The sequence below is a fragment of the Gopherus evgoodei genome, chromosome 1 (assembly GCF_007399415.2).
Source record: "Gopherus evgoodei ecotype Sinaloan lineage chromosome 1, rGopEvg1_v1.p, whole genome shotgun sequence".
Classification (NCBI taxonomy): domain Eukaryota; kingdom Metazoa; phylum Chordata; order Testudines; family Testudinidae; genus Gopherus; species Gopherus evgoodei.
Genome location: NC_044322.1, coordinates 239,504,091 through 239,522,376, shown reverse-complemented (window position 1 = coordinate 239,522,376; position 18,286 = coordinate 239,504,091). Strand labels below are relative to the sequence as shown.

Genomic DNA, 18,286 nt, shown 5'->3' with positions numbered 1-18,286 from the left:
ATCTTTTATTGGACCAACTTCTGTTGGCGAGAGAGACAAGCTTTCAAGCTTACACAGCCCTCTTCTTATGGCTGCATGCTGTCAGTACTTAAAACATTATCAGAATTTCTAAATATCTCAGATGACAGTATCTTAACTCAAAAAGCATTGTATCCACCATGGGGAAAATCTATATTAGACCTCATCTTGACAGATAAAGAGGAACTGATCACAGAACTAGAAGTCAGTGGTGGCTTATGTACAAGTGGTCATGATTTGATCATATATGTTGTGTGTAAACAGAATCAAATACAAATCTTTAAAATATATATGGTTCTTTAAAAGGGTCAAATCTGAAAACAAGAGAGAATTTAAACAATAAAATTTGAAGAATTGGGAACTATTTAAGAACATTTTACTAGATGCCCAAGAAGCCTCAATTAAGGAAGAAAGCTGTACTGGCTAAAAACAAAACAAAAAACACCCTGCCTTAGAGAGGAAGTGAAAGTATCATAAGATATCTATATCAAATGAAAGAAAAGAATATAAATCAGAAGCTAGGTATTGCAGAAAACTGATAAGGGAAACAAAAGGACACAAGGAGAAATCTATGGCCAGAAGAGTTAAGGACAATAAGGAGGAGTTTAAGTATATTAGGAACAAAAATAATCCTAAAAATTGTATTGGTCTATTACTAAATGGAAATGGTGGAATTATCAATAATAATGCAGAAAAGGCAGAAGTGTTCAATATATATATATATTTCTGTTCTATATGGGAAAAAACTATATGACATAGTCACAGCATATGATAAAACAATTTCCCTTCCAGGCACATATTAAACAGTAGCTACAAAAGTTAGACTTTGTAAAATCAGCAGATATGGATAACTTTCATCCAAGACTTTTAAAAGAGGTGGCTAAAGAGATCTTTGGGCAATTAATATACATTTTCATTAAATCTTGGAACAAGTGGGGAGAAGTTCCATAAGACTAGAAGAAAGCTAATGTTGTGCCAATATGTTAAAAGGGTAAATGGGACAACCCCAAGTAATTATAGGCTTGTCAGTCTGACATCAATCCCAGGCAAAATAATGAAACAACTGATGAACTCAATTAACAGAGCATTAAAGGAGGATAATACAATTAATGCCTATTTATACAGATTTATGGAAAATAGATCCTAACAAACCAATTCATATTTTTTTGGTGTGATTACAAGTTTGGTTGATGAAGGTAATAGAATTCATGTAACATCATTCTGTAAGGTGTTTGAGTTGGTATCCCAAGGACATTTTGATTAAAAACTAGAATACAAAATTAACATAGCACAAACTGAATGGATTAAAATGTAGCTAACTGACAGGTCTCAAAAGGTAATTATTAACAAGGAAACATCATCATCTAGTGGGTGTGCTTCTAGTGGAGTCTCCAGAGGATTTGTTCTTGCCCCTAGCTTATTTAACAAACCGGAAGAAAAAACAAAATCATTACTGATAAAGCTTACAGGTGAAAAAGGTTAGGGAGGGATAAATAATAAAGAGGACAGGTCATTTATGGAGGGTGATCTGAATCACTAAGTAAACTTGGTGTAATCAAACGATATGCGTTTCACTATGGCCACATGTGAAGGCATACGTCTAGGGACAAAGAATGTAGGCCATATTTACAGAATGGGGGACTCCATCCTGGGAAGCAGTGACTCTGAAAAAGACTTAGAGAACAAGGGGGATAATCAGCTCAATGCAAGCTCCCAGCACACTGCTGCAGCTCAGAGAGCTAGTGCAATCCTTGGAAGCATAAAGAAAGGAATCACAAGTCACAGCAGAGGAGAAGAGCAGGTTCTATGACCTCTGTATTTGGCAATGGTCTGTCTGTACTGTGATACTGTGTTTGTTTCTGGTGTCCATAATTCAAGAAGGATATTGATAAACTAGGGATACAGTCATCTCCAGATTCAAAGAATGATTAAAGGGCAGAAAAACATGCTTCACAGAGACGGACTCAAGGAGATCTGTCTGTTTAGCTTATTGAAGAGCAGAAGGTTAAGGGGCAACTTGATTACAGTCTAAGTACCTATGTGAGGAAGAAATATTTGATAAAAGGCTCTTCAGTCTAGCAGATAAAGATATAACAAGACCCAGTGGCTGGAAGCTGAAGCTAGACAAGTTCACTCTAGAAATAAGGTGTACATTTTTAACAGTAATTAACCCTTGGAACAACTTACCAAAGGTTGTGGAATTTTTTTTAAAAACAAGATTGGATGCTTTGCTAAAAGATACGCTCTAGTTCAACAGGAATTAATTCAAGGAAATCCTATGGCCTGGCTATACAAGTGGTCAGACTAGATGATCACAACGGTCTCTTCTTGCTTTATAATCAATGAATCTCAAACACAGCAAAATTTGAGCTTCCATCTTTCCTTCTAAACCCTCTCTCCTTTTCCTTCCTTCTTCCCTGCTGTTGAAATCATCACCTCCCCAATCACCCAGGCTCTCATAATTGTGTTATATTTGACTCATCCCTCTCTTTCTCCATTCAGTCAGGCTATTGCCAGATCCTGTTGGTTCTTTCTCCACAATAGGTCAGCTGTCACTTTTTCCACTCATACGGCTAATACGTGTCCATGTTTTAAGTCATCTCCCTCTTTTACTTGTGCAACTTACTCTTTGCTGGCCTCCCTGATTCCCATCTCACGGTCATCCAATTTAAGCAAAAACAATGTGACTAAAATCATCTCATCCATGAAACAGATTGCCTCACTCCTTTCTTTAAATGCTTTCAGTGGTTTTCTCTCCTTCCCCTCCACATCAAGCTCAAGCCTCTTGTCCTAGAAGACTCTGAACTCCATCCTTGCCTACCTCTCTCCTTGCCTTTCTTCCTACTCTCTTCACATTATACAAGCCTCCTATCACCTACTTATATCTGAGCTTTTGTCCACAGTGCCCCATGGCATGGAACTTCCTAGTGCATTGGGTGACCACCCTTTTTCATTGAAATCCCTTTTAAAAACTCACTTCTTCAATGACACCCAGCAGGATGAATCCATATTAAAAAGAATTTCTATCCACAGCACAGTAATAAAAAGATATAGGGAGTAATACTCAACTGTTATCAATGGCATAACTCCAAGGCTTGATTTGGAAGGGGGAAAATGTCATAGTGTTCTTACAGGGGCACTCTAAGCGCCAAGGTCAACGACAGTTAACTCATAAAGCTCAATGATAAGTTAACACCCCACTGAAATGAATGGGGCAACTTCCAGAGCTAATGTTTCAGGCTCTCTGCAGACTCAGCCAGACAGTTCTGCATCATTTTATACCAGGCTTGTATTTTGAAGGTTGTCTTTGCCACTATGAAAACTAGATACTTCTGCTTTGTTTTTTTTTTAAAAAAAAAGCAGAGACTTTGGAGAACAAGATGGTATCCTTTAAAAAAAAAAAGTGTTGTATAACTGATCTGTCCCAGTTTGAACCCTGTGTAGCACTACTGAAGTCAATGGGGCTATGCCAATTTACACCAGCAGAGGATCTGGCCCATAATTCACAGGCCTCCCTATACTCTGATCATCCAGGACATCGTGTGTCTGAATTGTTTTCTCTATTTAGACTGTAAGATACAATGTCTTTTTCTGGTTTACACTGTCAAAAACACTGTCAGGTCTTAAAATAATCATAATCCTACCACCTTAATTGATCTAACAATATAAAACTGAATTTATGCACAGCATTCTATAGCTATATTGTGAGAGTTACTGCCACTCACTGTGTGACACTTGCAGACCTCATCCTGTGCTGTCAGAGAAGTCACCATCATTTTCTGCCCTCATTTTGAATAGCTTTCTAGCAGTTCCTTCTCCAAAGATATAATATATCTTCTTGGCTAATTCTGACAAATTGGGATGAACTAAGTAAAATAGCTGCCCTATGTTTTCTCTGACACTGGGAGTATATTTCCTTGGGTTTCTTTTCAGACCTGCTCTGAATTTCCAGCCTCAGTTCAAGGACTATTATTTCAAAGTAAAAAAAGAATTGTTTTGGAGCTTAACAAATCATTCCCTGTCTAATAGAACCGGTCAATAAATGATTAAAATTGTTCAAAATATTCATGAAATATTTTGTTGCAAATATGAAACATTTCTACCAGCTCTCCTGTCTATTATAACCTTAAGACTACAAGAAAGATATTTCTTCTTCTGACCCGTTACCAATGTCTTTGCGCACATGGATCTGGTAACAGTATAAAAGTGCTTCCTCCTTCATACTGTTATTCAGGAACTGCATCAGTGTATTATAAGTCCTGAGCCCCTCCTTTCACTTACATTACAAATCTCAACATGTGAATGTGTTCTTAATCCTAATTTGATCATCCGACATTTTAGGATGCCTTTCCATGCACTGGAGAGTCTTAATGACAGACAGAGGTGATTTTGGTTTTGCTATTCATCCCTGATTTTAAACTCTATGAAGGAAGGGAACATCTCCTTTTCTGGAGATATGTACTCCACTCTCTCTTCTTCTAAAGTCACTGACTTCAGTCTTCTCTGCTTAATGGTATATCTAAAAAGTACCCTTTCACTTTTTTTGCTGAAGGACTGTTCCTAGTTGTAATTTATACATTATTAACAACTATTAGTTGAATCAGTTTTGGAGGATTGCAGTTTCAGTTATGAAAAAGAAAATGTCAGATATAAGTCAACAGCTTTCCGTGGACTTTGGATCAGATCCTAGATTATGAACAGTACCATTAAAAATATCAAATAGTAGGATAGATGCCATGTTTTATTTCATGCAAAAGAAAAAATGTAACTTATAAGTTACATTTTAATGAGCCTATCAAAAATACCAAATAGTATAGTGTACTTAATTCTTTGTTGAGGACACATACAAGTTACACTTTGCAGCATACAACTGATTAATCTGGTTACCATTAGCAAGATTTAAACACTTATGTACATTAAACAACACTTAAAGAAAATATCTCGTGCAAAACACATTTTTTTCATAGTTATTTAAATTAGAACTGTCCAAAAAAAAAAAAAGCCAATTTCTCAAAACCAAAACCTCTTCAGGAAATGTTGATTTTGACAAAATTTTCTAATTTCCAAACAATTTTTGAAGCTTTTCTTTATAATAGTTTGTATAAAAATAAAGCTTAACACAATAAAACATGTAAATACACACATACAATGGAAATACCTTATAAATAACAAAATTCAGTGTTCGTTCTTTGTAAACCTTGAGGAAAAAAAAACAAAAAACTGAATCTGTAGAGATTGTGCAGAGCATAATTATTACAGTGACTAAATAGATAAATAAGTGAGACATAACCTATGAGTATTGAGTACTAATATATACTAAATTGCAAAAGTATGCAATAACTGTGTGACCAGCCATCCCCATTTTTTCTATTAGAGTCAATTTTCCATTAATACAGTAGTAGAGAACTCACTAAGACAGTTTGTGTATGAAAGAGGAATTGCAGATTTGCATTTTCTCAAAATAACTTTTGACCAGTAAAATAGTTACTGCAATCCATTTCTTAGTATTCACTGGTAATAACCAACTCATTCAGCACCCCTAAAATACACAGGCTTGGAGAAGGAAAGATAGTAACACACATTTTTTTGAGAAAGCACTTAACATGGCATTCCAGAACATACGCACTTTTTGGGCAGGTACAGAGGAGAGCGAAAGGTTCGCATCTCCAACATTCAAAGTTTGTTGCCAATCTAGCCTTAAACAATCGTTCTGGAGTCCAGTAGTGCTTGTTTAATAGCTCGTTCCAGAAAAATCACAAGGATAAGGAACTTGAAGTATCTTTCACATTAAGTCAGATATCCTCCCAGGTTTCTGTTGTGAAAATAAGGCTACGTTCTTTTTCCTATTTTTCTTGGAGAAGGGGATGGTAATGCAAAGCATTAAGCCACTTATAGCTAATTCCTACAAACTGACTTTTGTTTACATATTTTTACTATGTTCCTCTAGAGGTGAGAGAGTTGAAACAAACCAATTGTCCCCTAGTCTTGCCTGAATCCTTGAGGATAGCCACTGAAAGAAGGAACTGAGAGATAGCGGTAGCTGATATTTGTTACACATGGAACCCAGGGAGGCAAGTTTATCATCCCCTATTAAAACTTGAATTTTTGCTAATTGGTCTGAGAAGAGAATGAGTAAAATGGGATGCTGTAATCATCTTAACAAATTGCAGGATGCCAATGTAGATTACTCCTGAAAGAATTCTGTGCAATGCAAAATTGTGCAGAAATTAATGTAGTGCACGCAGAATTTCCTTTCCCCCACTATAGAAATGAGATGCAGTACTGCTGGCCACCACTAGGGGCCACTGGACAAAGGAGAGCCCGGCTCACACAGAAAACACTGCCAGGTGGTGGGGGGGAGGGAAGAGGACACAGCTAGAGAGTTGGCATCATAGACTATCAGAGTTGGAAGGGACCTGAGGAGGTCATCTAGTCCAACCCCCTGCTCAAAGCAGGGCCAATCCCCAGACAGATTTTTGCCCTAGATCCTAAATGGCCCCCTCAAGGATTGAACTCACAACCCTGGGAATAGCAGGCCAACGCTCAAACCGCTGATCTGTCCCTCCCCCAAGGTTTGTTGCATGGATTGGTTCCTGAGTTAGAGTTACTATGGGGCAGTGTGCAGTTATTGGTGAGAATATGCTTCAGGTTGTCTGTGGGTGAGGACTGGCCTGCCACCCAAAGCCTTTTGAAAGTGAGGGATCATTGTCCAGTAACTGCACACTGCACCATAGTAACTAACTCAGGAACCAATCCATGCAACAAACCTCAATGCCAACTCTGCCCACATATCTACACCAGTGACACTATCACAGAACCTAACCAGATCAACCACACCATCACCGGTTCATTAACCTGCACGTCCACCAATGTAATATACGCCATCATATGCCAGCAATGCCCCTCTGCTATGTACATCAGCCAAACTGGACAGTCCTTATAGAAAAGGATTAACGGACACACATCAGATAGGAATGGCAATATACAAAAACCTGTAGGAGAACACTTCAGCCTCCCTGGACATGCAATAGCAGATTTAAAGGTAGCCATCCTGCAGCAAAAAAACTTCAGGACCAGACTTCAAAGAGAAACTGCTGAGCTTCAGTTCATCTGCAAATTTGACACCATCAGCTCAGGATTAAACAAAGACTGTGAATGGCTTGCCAACTACAAAACCAGTTTCTCCTCCCTTAGTGTTCACACCTCAACTGCTAGAAGAGGGCCTCATCCTCCCTGATTGAGCTAACCTTGTTATCTCTAGCCTGCTTCTTGCTTGCATATTATATATATATACACACACACACACATACACACACACACCCCTACCTGCCCCTGGAAATTTCCACTACATACAATCCAACCAAGTGGGTATTCACCCACGAAAGCTCATGCTCCTATACGTATGTTAGTCTATAAGGTGCCACAGGACTCTCTGCCACCTTAAAATAGAACGTATTTAGAAATCTAGATAATATATGGTAGATACAAATCTGGCAGTCCCATGCCTCCAGTTGCCCAGTAGTTTTTAAGTGTCTTGTGTGAGAAGCAAGACTTCTTTTTAAATCCCACATAAATTGGGTGATAAGCCTACTTATGAGAGCAAAGGAGATAACTTGAAAGGCAATAGGCTAATGATATAAAAGTCATTTTTGGGTAGATATTCATATTGATTATTTTCTATTCTCCCCAATAAGGACAGAGGGACGAGATGCCCCCTCTATACATCTTTGAAAGTGTCTTTAATATATATAGTCCATATTTATAGACCCAATTTTGGGAAGATCAGGACAAACTTCAACACCTAAAGAAGTTATTTCTTTGTAGCTCTGCAACTGAAAATACTGAAACTGAGAAGGATCTGGTCTTTTGGATATATCCATTGCATGTGACTTATTCTAGTTAACGCAAAAATGAGAGAGCTTTTCAAAAACATCAACTACTTCCACTAACGTTGGGATTCTTCAACAGTGCAAAAATGTCATCAGAATACAAACTGATTTTGTATTCTTTCCTGTTTATAGTCACACCTTGAAGCATTTTTGAAGTTGTCAAAACAACCTGTTCTGACATTTTTCAAATGAAAAACTTGCAAGTGATTTTTCAAGTTGTGTTGAACTGAAAAAAAAAACTGCTATGTACCTTATTTAGGCATAGTATAAGAATTGAAGAACTTTCTTTTCTTTCCTCTGCATTTTAAAATCACACAGGTGTCTAACATCTTCCACTACCTTGTGGGATGAAGTTCTTTCACTTCAAACCTGTCCTCCTGCATCCCTGTAGAAATAACTAACTAGAGAGTGATATACTTAGTGGTGTTTGTCAGTTTTTTGGGGGGGATGGGGGAAATGGTGTGGGCGTGGTTAGTGCATTCATTTTCATTATCGTTGGAGACTGGTTTGAAGAGAAAAATGTGTAAACTTAAGAAACTCAAACCACTATTGTTTATTTTTCATAAGACAATAATAAAGTACTATTCAGAAGCGCCCTGATCTGTAAAGATTTAAGCCCATATGTAACTTTACCCATAAGAACATATCGGTAGTGGGACTGCTCGTGTGTTTAAAGTTACACATATACTTAAGGCTGTGCAGATTTCTCTCATATTTGCTTTATACAAGTATAATACACTTTCCCCCTTAATGCTCTAGTTATTGCTGTAAAACATCTTAAATGTAATCTACTATTATTAATGTTATTTTTCCTTTCTATTCTGACAACTGTATATGAATTATTTTAAAACAAACAGCATAGAGTAAAATTTAGACAACTTTCATAATTAGGGAAACACACATGTACAGGCCACGATTGTGAAAAATAGGGCCCTAGTAGCTCCTAAAACCACAATGGCCTACTGAGGACCAGAACCAACACCATGCGACATATATGTTCACTCAAAACAGCATAGTCAATATTCGCTATTCAAAATCTATCTGAAGCTATACCCACAGCAACACTGTCACATAAGACAAGCAAATAATTCTAAATTGACAACATGGTTGGCAGAAGTTGTGATCTAGTCACAGACAACTCATAAAATCATCAACAACAAAAGGGGAGGAGGAGGGGCTAAATTTAACCAATAAATTATTCACTGAGCAGTTTGCTCAGCTCCAGCAGCTATGCAAAGACAAGTCATGCAAACCTTGGCAAGCAACTAATAGCAAGGACTTTCCACATTATGAAATCCAGCAGAGGCTGAATGTTGTACGTCAGTGATTCTCCAGCTTTTCCATTCTGCAGACCTTTTCATAAGGGAAAGACCCTCACAGGTCCCTGCAACCCACCCCGACTGCAGCATTTCCACATTGACCTGCCTCTGAGCACCTCCACCCCTCTGGCTCACAGGATGCTCTGCAGCCAGGAGGAAAAGGGGCTGCCTGGTAGTACAAGGGCTAAAGTTGCCAGGAGCCTCGGGTCAGCCAGGGCCAGGTAGTAGGGACACCTTTATAGCAGAGCCCCCAGTAGGGAGCAGGAAGGAAAAGCTGATGCCCAATGGGCCAAGCAGAAGGTCCTCACCAGCAGCTCCAGCCACTGTGCTCCCCTGCCAGGCAGCCCCCTTTCCCCTCCCCTGCAGAGCACCCTCCACACCAGCAGCTGCCAATACTGGGCCTGGGCAAGGGGTCAGGCAGGTCAGCACAGGGAGGTTGCAGCCTGGGACCAGGCAGCGGCCAGAGCTGCTGGAAGCCCAGGGCCCATCCAGAGGTGGAGCCAGAGCTGAGTTTTATGGCCACCTAGATAGGTTGGAGCAGAAGCCAGGCAGGGGCAGGGGGAGGTGGGATGAATTTAGAGGGCTTCCCTGGGCCTTTCCCAGCACCCCTGCTGGCCCCATCTTCCTCACAGTCCCAGGTAGGGGACCCAGAATTGAGCTTTGCAAGGTACAAACACCGCCACTGCCTCCTCCCCTCCAAGCAGTGCTTGGTTTCACTATGGGTTTGTCTGTGCTGCTTGTGGCAGTAAAGCTCCCAAGCCGGGTCAGAAGTCTTGGGCTAGTGGGGCTTGCAAAGTAGCAGTCTAAAAATAGCTGTGTAGACAACGCTTCGCAATCGTGGCTCAGACTGGAGCTCTGGCTCAGAAGCACAGGGAAAGAGTGGGTCCTAGCAGGGCCAGATTTACACCTTACATGCCCCTAGGAACAGCAACTTCAGCGCCACCTCCCACCACCACCCCTACAGCTGACCCTGCACCAATGTGAAACTTATTTTGTATTATATTAAATCTGTGCTGGCCGCAATATTCTGGCCCTGTTCCTCCCCGCAGCAGCCTGCCCCCCCCCGCCAGTGGAGTAGCCAGGACACAGCCTTCCTGGGAAGGCATGAGACCCTCTGCCATGCATGACCTCCCAGCCCGAGCCAGGGCACAGCCCATCCACCCCAGGCAAGGTGCAAGGGTGGAACTGTACTTCTCCCCACAACTAGTGGTCCCCGGGTGTCTTCCATCCCTCCCACAGCCTGGCATGGCAGCCACACTCCGACTCTGCCCATGCAAGTGAATGGAGCATTGGCCATGTCCCTTCCTCTCCCTTACCAGCACGAGACAGAGGCAGCAGGGCTGCTAAGAGTGGGAAGGGGCTTGGATGCTCCCAGCACCTTCAGCAGCTGCCTGCTTCACAGCACCCCCAGGCGGGCTGACTCGGATGCTCACCCTGTTCCACCTCCATACGCTGGGCAGCCACCAACCCCTGCCAGGAGCTCTCTTAACTTTTAGGTGGCCCTACAATGCCAGCACCCATAGGCACATGCCTACTGTGCCTAACTGGAAATCCAGCCCTGGGTCCTAGTTGAAACCTCAGTATCTACACAGCTGTTTTAGACCACGAGCTCGAGTCTCTCTCCTGTGGGCTGTGTAGAGGTACATTCCAAGAACCAGAACAAAGGGCTCTTCGTAGAACTTGCAGTCCAACAAACTACATTTCACTTCCAACTACAGTGCAGCTGGGAGGTGTACACGGTGCAGCTTGGGTAGGCATACGTGCATTAGCTGTGCTCGAGCTAGCATACTAAAACCAGCAGCTTGGTATGCGTGGTGACTCAGACTCGCAGCTCAGGTACAACTCCGGCCAAAATCTGAGGTATGTACTTGGAAGGCTAGCCTGAGCCAGTGCAGCCACTCTGCTATTTCAGCCTGATAGCTTGAGCAGAGCAAGCAAATGTACATCTACTCGAGCTGGGAAATTATGTCTCCCAGCTGCGGTGTAGATGTACCCTTTTGTGGACATCTGCGCATGTCAAGATGAAACGGTACTTGTGGCTTAATGAACTGGGTTGCGATAGGAGATTAACTTCAGTTCTCTGCTTTGACACACTGCCTTTGTGATACAGAAGAAGTCAATCTCTGTGTGCCTCTGTAAAATGGGGATGATAATAAATCCCTTTCTCCCATCTTGTGTGCGTCTTTTCTGTTTAGTTTGCACACTGATCAGAACGGGGACTGTCTCTTATTAGGAGCGTGTTGCCCAACACAATCGGACCCTGGCCTCGGTGAAGGCCTCCAAGCACTGCTGTAATACAAATGATAATGACCACAGAGATTGCTCCCACTATGCTAATTTCTTAAATACGTCAGAATGGACTCTTACTTTTGCCTTGACTTTTATGACTTCAGGCTGTCCAGTCTTACTGTCATTACTCTTTTGTGCACCTACTGCTTACGGGAATCAGATACACATGGGCAGTAGTGCCTATCTTTGAACGGTAAACCCTAATTAAAAAAATTAAACAGTAATAAGCATTGCTCAACCCAGCCACATCAGCACAATCTCTTGCGCCCCGTGAAGATGTTAATCAGTTCCAAACATCTGTTAACTCTTCTACCTACTCAGTAGGGCTAAGGTGGACTAGGGCCCTGATCCAGTTCACTTTTGTGCACCCTCAGTTCAGTGCAAGTTGATGGCCTATTGCACCTCGCAAGAGCATGTATTAAGGGCCCATCCTGCAAACCCTCACTCACAGCAATAATTCTAGCAGAGGAAGGGTTGGGGGGGGGGTGGAAATCAGGGCCTAACTTTGTGCCTGTTCTTTTTCTTTAGATAAAATGAAAGGAGTTTGCTGTGTCCTGTTTAGACGATCAGGATTCATAACGGAGAACACACATCTTCACATTTCAGTGCCTTTGGTAACTTGTAGATAATACAGTGAAATAATTATTGGTGAAAAACTGCAAGTTTCACACAAATCAGATGAACCCTTCCAAATTTTACCTATATCTAGACAGCCCAGTTCAAGATTCCTTAACCGTGGACGTACCATTGTACCAACAGAACATTCCAAGCACCTGCACATTTTGAGGTGTTTGTACTATGGGAGTTTTGCCACTGACTTCAAAAGGGCCAGAATTTCATCACCAAAATGAGCTTATTTCATGTTATTTTAAAGCATTTATGCCAAATAACCTTAATGGACTGAACAACCTATTTGCATCATAGGCTCCTCCAAATGCAGACAAAACTACAATCAAAGCCAAATATGTGAAAGTTCCATGTTGACAGGCACAATGAGGTTACTCACTATGTGATAAAATGTAAAGCAGAATCAGCTCACAGAAACACAAAACAAAGCAAAGTGTCTCTGTAGTGAAAAGTGAACTCTCTGGAGTATAACTCACCCCTATGCAAAGAGCTTCCACAAAGCCAATACACCACTTAGGGTTGAGATTACCAAAAGAGTATAAGGAATTTAAGCACTAAACTCTCACTGAAACTCAGTGAGATTTGTCCACCTATCTCCTTTAAATTCCCATGAAATACCAGCCTTTTCCTCAAAATACTGCGCATAATCACAGTGTTGCTGGCTCTCTGCAGTGGGGCGATTCTCGCCTCACAGGCTCAGTCCTGCAAACCCTTATCCAAGTGGTCTTTGTTACCTCCATGGGAGGATGCATATGTGTATGGATTGGTACAATCAGACCCTACCCTTTAGAACTTCTAGAATGCAACTGAGACACACACAGAGAGAAAGAGACAGAGACAAAGAGAAACTTCCAACCAAGGAGTTACCACAACTTTCACTGTCTACACCAGGGAAGGCTTCCTTTTGACTTGCCTGGTGGATCTGCTGCCTACAGACCAGAAGGTTCCCATAATGCACAGGAGGAGTATGAAGTATGTCCAGCCCCAGATTGGGCTAGTCTGCTTATTGATTATGTCCATGTTAGTGTCCGAGCACAAAATAGTAGATAGTGGCAGGAGTATATTACTAACATTTGTGAAATAAGAGGATTTGCTTTCCCTAAGCAAGTCAGTTTAAAAAACAAACAAGAACGGTCTAGAAACAGCTGATGTCTTTCCAAGCTCAGGGATAGAAAAATGTTTTTATTAATAGTACAGCTTGTTGGGGAAAAAAAAACATTTTACAGAGTCAGAGCTGGCTGCTATACAAAATTAGACTAATATTAACTGGGACAGGCACAAACCAAAACTTTGGATCCAAATTCCCCTTGGGCTATGGATGATCAAGATCTGGATCTAATTTTGTGGTTTCTGCCCATCTTCATGATTAAATACAAGAATGTTGCCAGTTCTTACAAGTCCTTTTCATTCCTTCCTATACACCCCACTCAGAAAAATTACATTCAAGTGTCCATATGTAGTCATCTGAATAGTATTGCAGGTACAGTGGGCTCATGGGCTAATCACTGGAAACATATGTCTCTTCCATGCCCCTTAGGTGCACACTCCTCTGCCCATCCCTTCCTTCCCTGTCCTCCCACCCAGACACAGCGTGGAAATTTCCATCTGCTGCTCCAAGATTCAAGTGTGTTCCAGATGTTGAAGACAATGGACCCAAATTCTCATAAAGCAACACTTCATACAGCTGTATTGGAAACACTATTTTGCCCCAGTGATCTGTGTGCTGTTTTCCTTACAAGACCCAGCGACACTGCCTTAAGTTTGCCATTTCTGTGCGTCCCTCTCTTCCAAGACCCACCAAGACATACCTGAGTCTTGGTGGTGCCCATCTCGTGGATGAGCAGGTGCCTCCTCCCCCATTAGTTATCCCTGAAGCCAAAACAAGAGTGGAACTCATACTGCACCAGTGTGATCTATTTCATGATGCAGAGATGCAAGGACTCATCCCCTTCTCCAGCGTCTTCCCTAGGGTGACCAGATGTCCCGATTTTAGGGTCTTTTTCTTATACAGCCTCCTATTACCCCCCACCTCATCCTGATTTTTCACATTTGCTGTCTGGTCACCCTCTCCTCTCCTTCCCCCCGCCCCCCGGGGTACACAGGAGGCTGGAAAACACTCCCATTGCCCTGTACCTGCCTAATGGGGCTAGGGGGGGAGGAAATCGCAGACTCCATGATCGGGACCGAGAACTTCAGCCGACCCCCCAGGAAACGCAGTCCCGGAGCGGTGCCGTTTCCCGTCTCAGGGCAAGTTCCCAGGCTTTGAGTTCTCCCCTCTCCGGGCAGGGGCGCGCGGGGCCAGGTCCCTCCGCTCGCACCCCCTTCGCCCAGCCCCAGCGGCGCAGAGAGGGGAACCCGCAGGAGGGGAAAAAGGCGGCGGGGGGGTCGTTTTTCTCCCCCACCCCCCTGATCTTCCTTCAGCCTCAGTGTCTCATCGGCAGCCCCCTATTGCCCCTTAGCTGCCCTCGCCTCCCCCCAGCTCGGCAGCACGAGAAACCTACCTTCAGCCCCTTCCACCGCTGCTGTCCCACGGGCCCCTCCCGAGGCGGCCACTCCCTGCTGGGAGCCGAGGGCTAAGCGCAGCGGACGACAGGCGGCTTCTGAAGAGAGGATCCACCTCCCCTCCGCTCACTTTTTCCCTTCCCCTTCCACCGCTCCGCTTCCCAATTGCTGCTAGCGCAGCTCCTATACCCCTCGCTCTCGGCTGCTGCGGCCCCACCTCTCTCCCAGGACCAAGTCCCGCTTGCCAGAAACAGTGAATAACACACGCCTGCAGCAGCAAACACCGCTCTTTAACCCATCACCACCTTTAGAGCTGGAGCTGGGCAAACAGCCGCCTTCCCAGGCCAGTAATCTCGCTCCACCGTCTGCTCCCTCCGGCTCAGCCCAAGAGCCAAGGGAAGGCGAGTTAATTGGCAATTAGCTGCCTTTGTTAGTTGCAGGTGGCAACAGGCAAATGTTGTCCCCTCCTCTAATGCTTACTGCCTCCTTACCAGGGGGAAAGGCCTACAGCGGGGGTAGTAAATAGGCAGATCATGGGCCAAATCCAGACCGCCAGATGCTTTTGAAGGGACCCCACAATCTCTTTATTTACTTATTATTATTGGGGATTTTATTATTATTTGAGCTGGATCCTAGACCTTCACTATCCTTTGGCCATGCAATTAGGACTGTGACAAAAAATAATTGTTCTACATCCTAAAATGGCTTCACTCTTGCTCATTGGGAGAGGCGACTCTCCTCGCCTATCTTTTTTCACTTCCTCCTTGATTAGCTCTTTGGAAAATCACAGCAACACACCAGAAGCCCAACACACCAGACCCCATAGCTGCTGGGTAGCCTGGGCCAAATTCATCATTGGAATAACTCCACTGAAGTGACTAGAGCAGCAGGGACTGTGTTGTCAGTGTTGTGAACACCTTCACATATTAATCAGTCAGCTTGTTTGCCTGGCATGAACTGCAGCTGGAATGAATACTCCTGACATCTTCCCTTCCCAGTCATGGAAAGAAGTTAGCTGGGGGATATTAATAGAGCCTGGATAACTTCCTAAAGTGCCTCTGTGGTCTCTGAAAAATTCAGCACTATAATGCCAAGAAGTGAATTGCTATATGAGAGCACATGAACAGGGGGACAGGTCTGTCTAGTTTTAAGGACCTAATCCTGGAAACCCCAAGGGCCTGTCAACACTTAAAAGCTTTGTCACTTGAACTGAACTTCTCGACTAGACTGGTATAGTTGACGTATCAAAAATAAATGTAGCTACACCAGCATAAAAGTGCTTATACCAGTATAGCTTATTCCTGTCCAGTAATCTAAATACATTACAAGGGTTGGTCCATGCTTGGAATTTAGGTCAACATAGCTAAGGTACTCCAGGGGGTGAAAAACTCATGTTTACATCTCTCTAAAAGCATCTACACTAGGGGTTTTACCAGTATAACAATGTCAGCAAAAATTCACATTCCTGTCATATTCATAAGGGTAGACCACATCTGAGGTAAACACTAAGCACCTGATAACAACATAGTAATATAAAACATAGTAATATAATTTGATGGCACTGGACTGAAACAGGAAGACAAAGACATGTTACACACTTCACAAAAAAGTGTGTGAAGATTTAATCACAAGAATTATGTGCTCTCATTTATTCCAAGTTATCAGAACAAATTCTATTTGTCAGGTAGATTTAACCCTAAATCCTGAGATCATGAGGATTCCTTGAATAACAGAGGGGATCCGATTTGCCTTCTTAATGTTATCACTTCATAAACTAAATACTTGCAGAACTGGGACTGGAACCCTGAATATCTCATTGGTCTTTTTAATCTCTGCCACACACTGTGCTCTGAGAAATCTAGAGTACCCAATACTGGTCCCACTGCAATCAATGGTTTAAAAAAATGAGAACAGGATTGGGCCCAAAACTCTCATCAATTCACCTCCCAAAACAATTAACACAACCTATTATTAACAACATTGTTTGATCACAGTTTTTCTTTAACTATGGCCTGTTCTATAGCTTTTGACAGTACGGAAAGTTTGAAGGGATAGTAACACAGGTTTCATTGAGCCTGGGGGAGGCAAAAGACAATATCAAATCAGGGTAGTTTTTTTAAATGACCAATAGCTCAAACTACTATTTGATTAATTTTCTTCAAACTTTGCAGGTTCTGTCATCAGATTCAATCTAATAATTTTCAGGCCAAACTGATTTTCCAAGCCAAAATTACAGAGGGCAAAAATAGGGCTTTAGAATGAAAATTATTTTCAATTGTCACTCTAGAGAATCTTCTGTTTGTCTGGCTGTCTTGGATTTTATATGATCCCTATCACCTTAGTATCTAAGTTCCACCTAAAAATTATGAGAAATGCACATAAGATGTTTTGCTGTTCCCTCCAGTCAGCAGAACCCAGATTTTGGTTTTATTTTATTTTTTGCAGTGCTATTGTGGGAAGGCTGGATTTGCATTTTGGTTTTGAAGTTGCTGAGATTCACACTCATCCTGACATTCTCCAGCAGTGATTTCCAGAGTCATAAAGGAGTTATTGATAAAGTTTAGATCCAAAGTCATGCAAATTATGAAAAAAATCTCTCAACCTCAAAAAATCTCAAATCAACCTCCTGTTACAGAGACTGTACCAATTAATTTAGAGCACACACATACACCCCAAAAAAAGAGGGTGTGCAGTTTATTAGAAAACATAATTAAAGATTCCCACTAGAGAGTTTGAAATGTTTTAAACAAAGGTTTTTTGGAACACCTTTTTAGCTGATATTTTCTATACAAGAGCTATATGGCTTATACAAAGCGGTTAGATTTTTACAATGGGAAAGTGGGGTTTTCTCCCACTTTTCCTTAATTCAAAAATGGCTGGAGAAATTTTCCTGAAATTTTAAACATACATGAACACAAAACCCTAGGGAAACACCTTATATTATCAGCCCAAGAGATTTTGTTTCATTCTGTTACATAAAAGTGAATCCATATAAGCAAAGGTGATCAAAAAGGCTAAAGTCTGAAGCTTGCATGGACACAGTCCTCACTGAGAACTAGTGGGCCAAACTGGAGCTACTCGAAATTTAACACAGTATAATGGAGAACAGAATAGGGCCCTAAAACATGTGATTCGCTGATGAAAAAAAATTCAATTAGTGAAACTAGAATAACTAGGATGCCAATACAAATCAGTGCAAGCTAGGAGATACAAAGGGGAAGAGAAGGTGGAAGACTAGAGATACAGCTTTAAAGTATTTACAATGTCAGAGCACTGCACAAGGAGCTGTATTCATAGAGCAAATAATAGTAAAAGCTTATTTTTTTTCACTAAACTAAAATGCAGTGAACAGGGGTGTTTTCTGGGAAATTGTCATTTTTACGGTCACTTTTTCTGATATATCTGTTTTGTAGCACACCCAAGGTGCATGTATCTGGGCTGATGAATGCGCACTAAGTATATTTAGCCACCTCCACCACCATAAAGAAATTGGCCCTTTAGCACTATGCAAGTAATCCTCCAACGAATGACTCAGAAAAAGGGCAGAACCACTTCTGTGTTTAAAAATTCCCCATGTGCCAATTCCACATTCCCAGTCAATGAGTGCGAGACCATCTGTAAACACTCCTAGCCCATTCCTCC

The 18,286-nt window shown here is 42.1% G+C and overlaps 1 protein-coding gene across 4 annotated transcripts in view; it reads right to left on the bottom strand.

Moving 5' to 3' along the window:
• The window catches only part of A4GALT (alpha 1,4-galactosyltransferase (P blood group)), a 94,135-nt gene extending 79,155 nt beyond the window's left edge, over nt 1-14,980 (bottom strand). For 2 of the 4 annotated variants that reach the window (XM_030540513.1, XM_030540531.1), the window contains exon 1: nt 14,644-14,957. The gene's annotated coding sequence lies outside the window, so the exon portion shown is untranslated. Of the gene's footprint in view, nt 1-13,950; nt 14,108-14,643 lie in introns of all 4 variants that reach the window. The other 2 variants (XR_003997498.1, XR_003997499.1) reach the window with 2 other exon arrangements.
• Between the last annotated feature and the right edge of the window lie 3,306 nt (nt 14,981-18,286).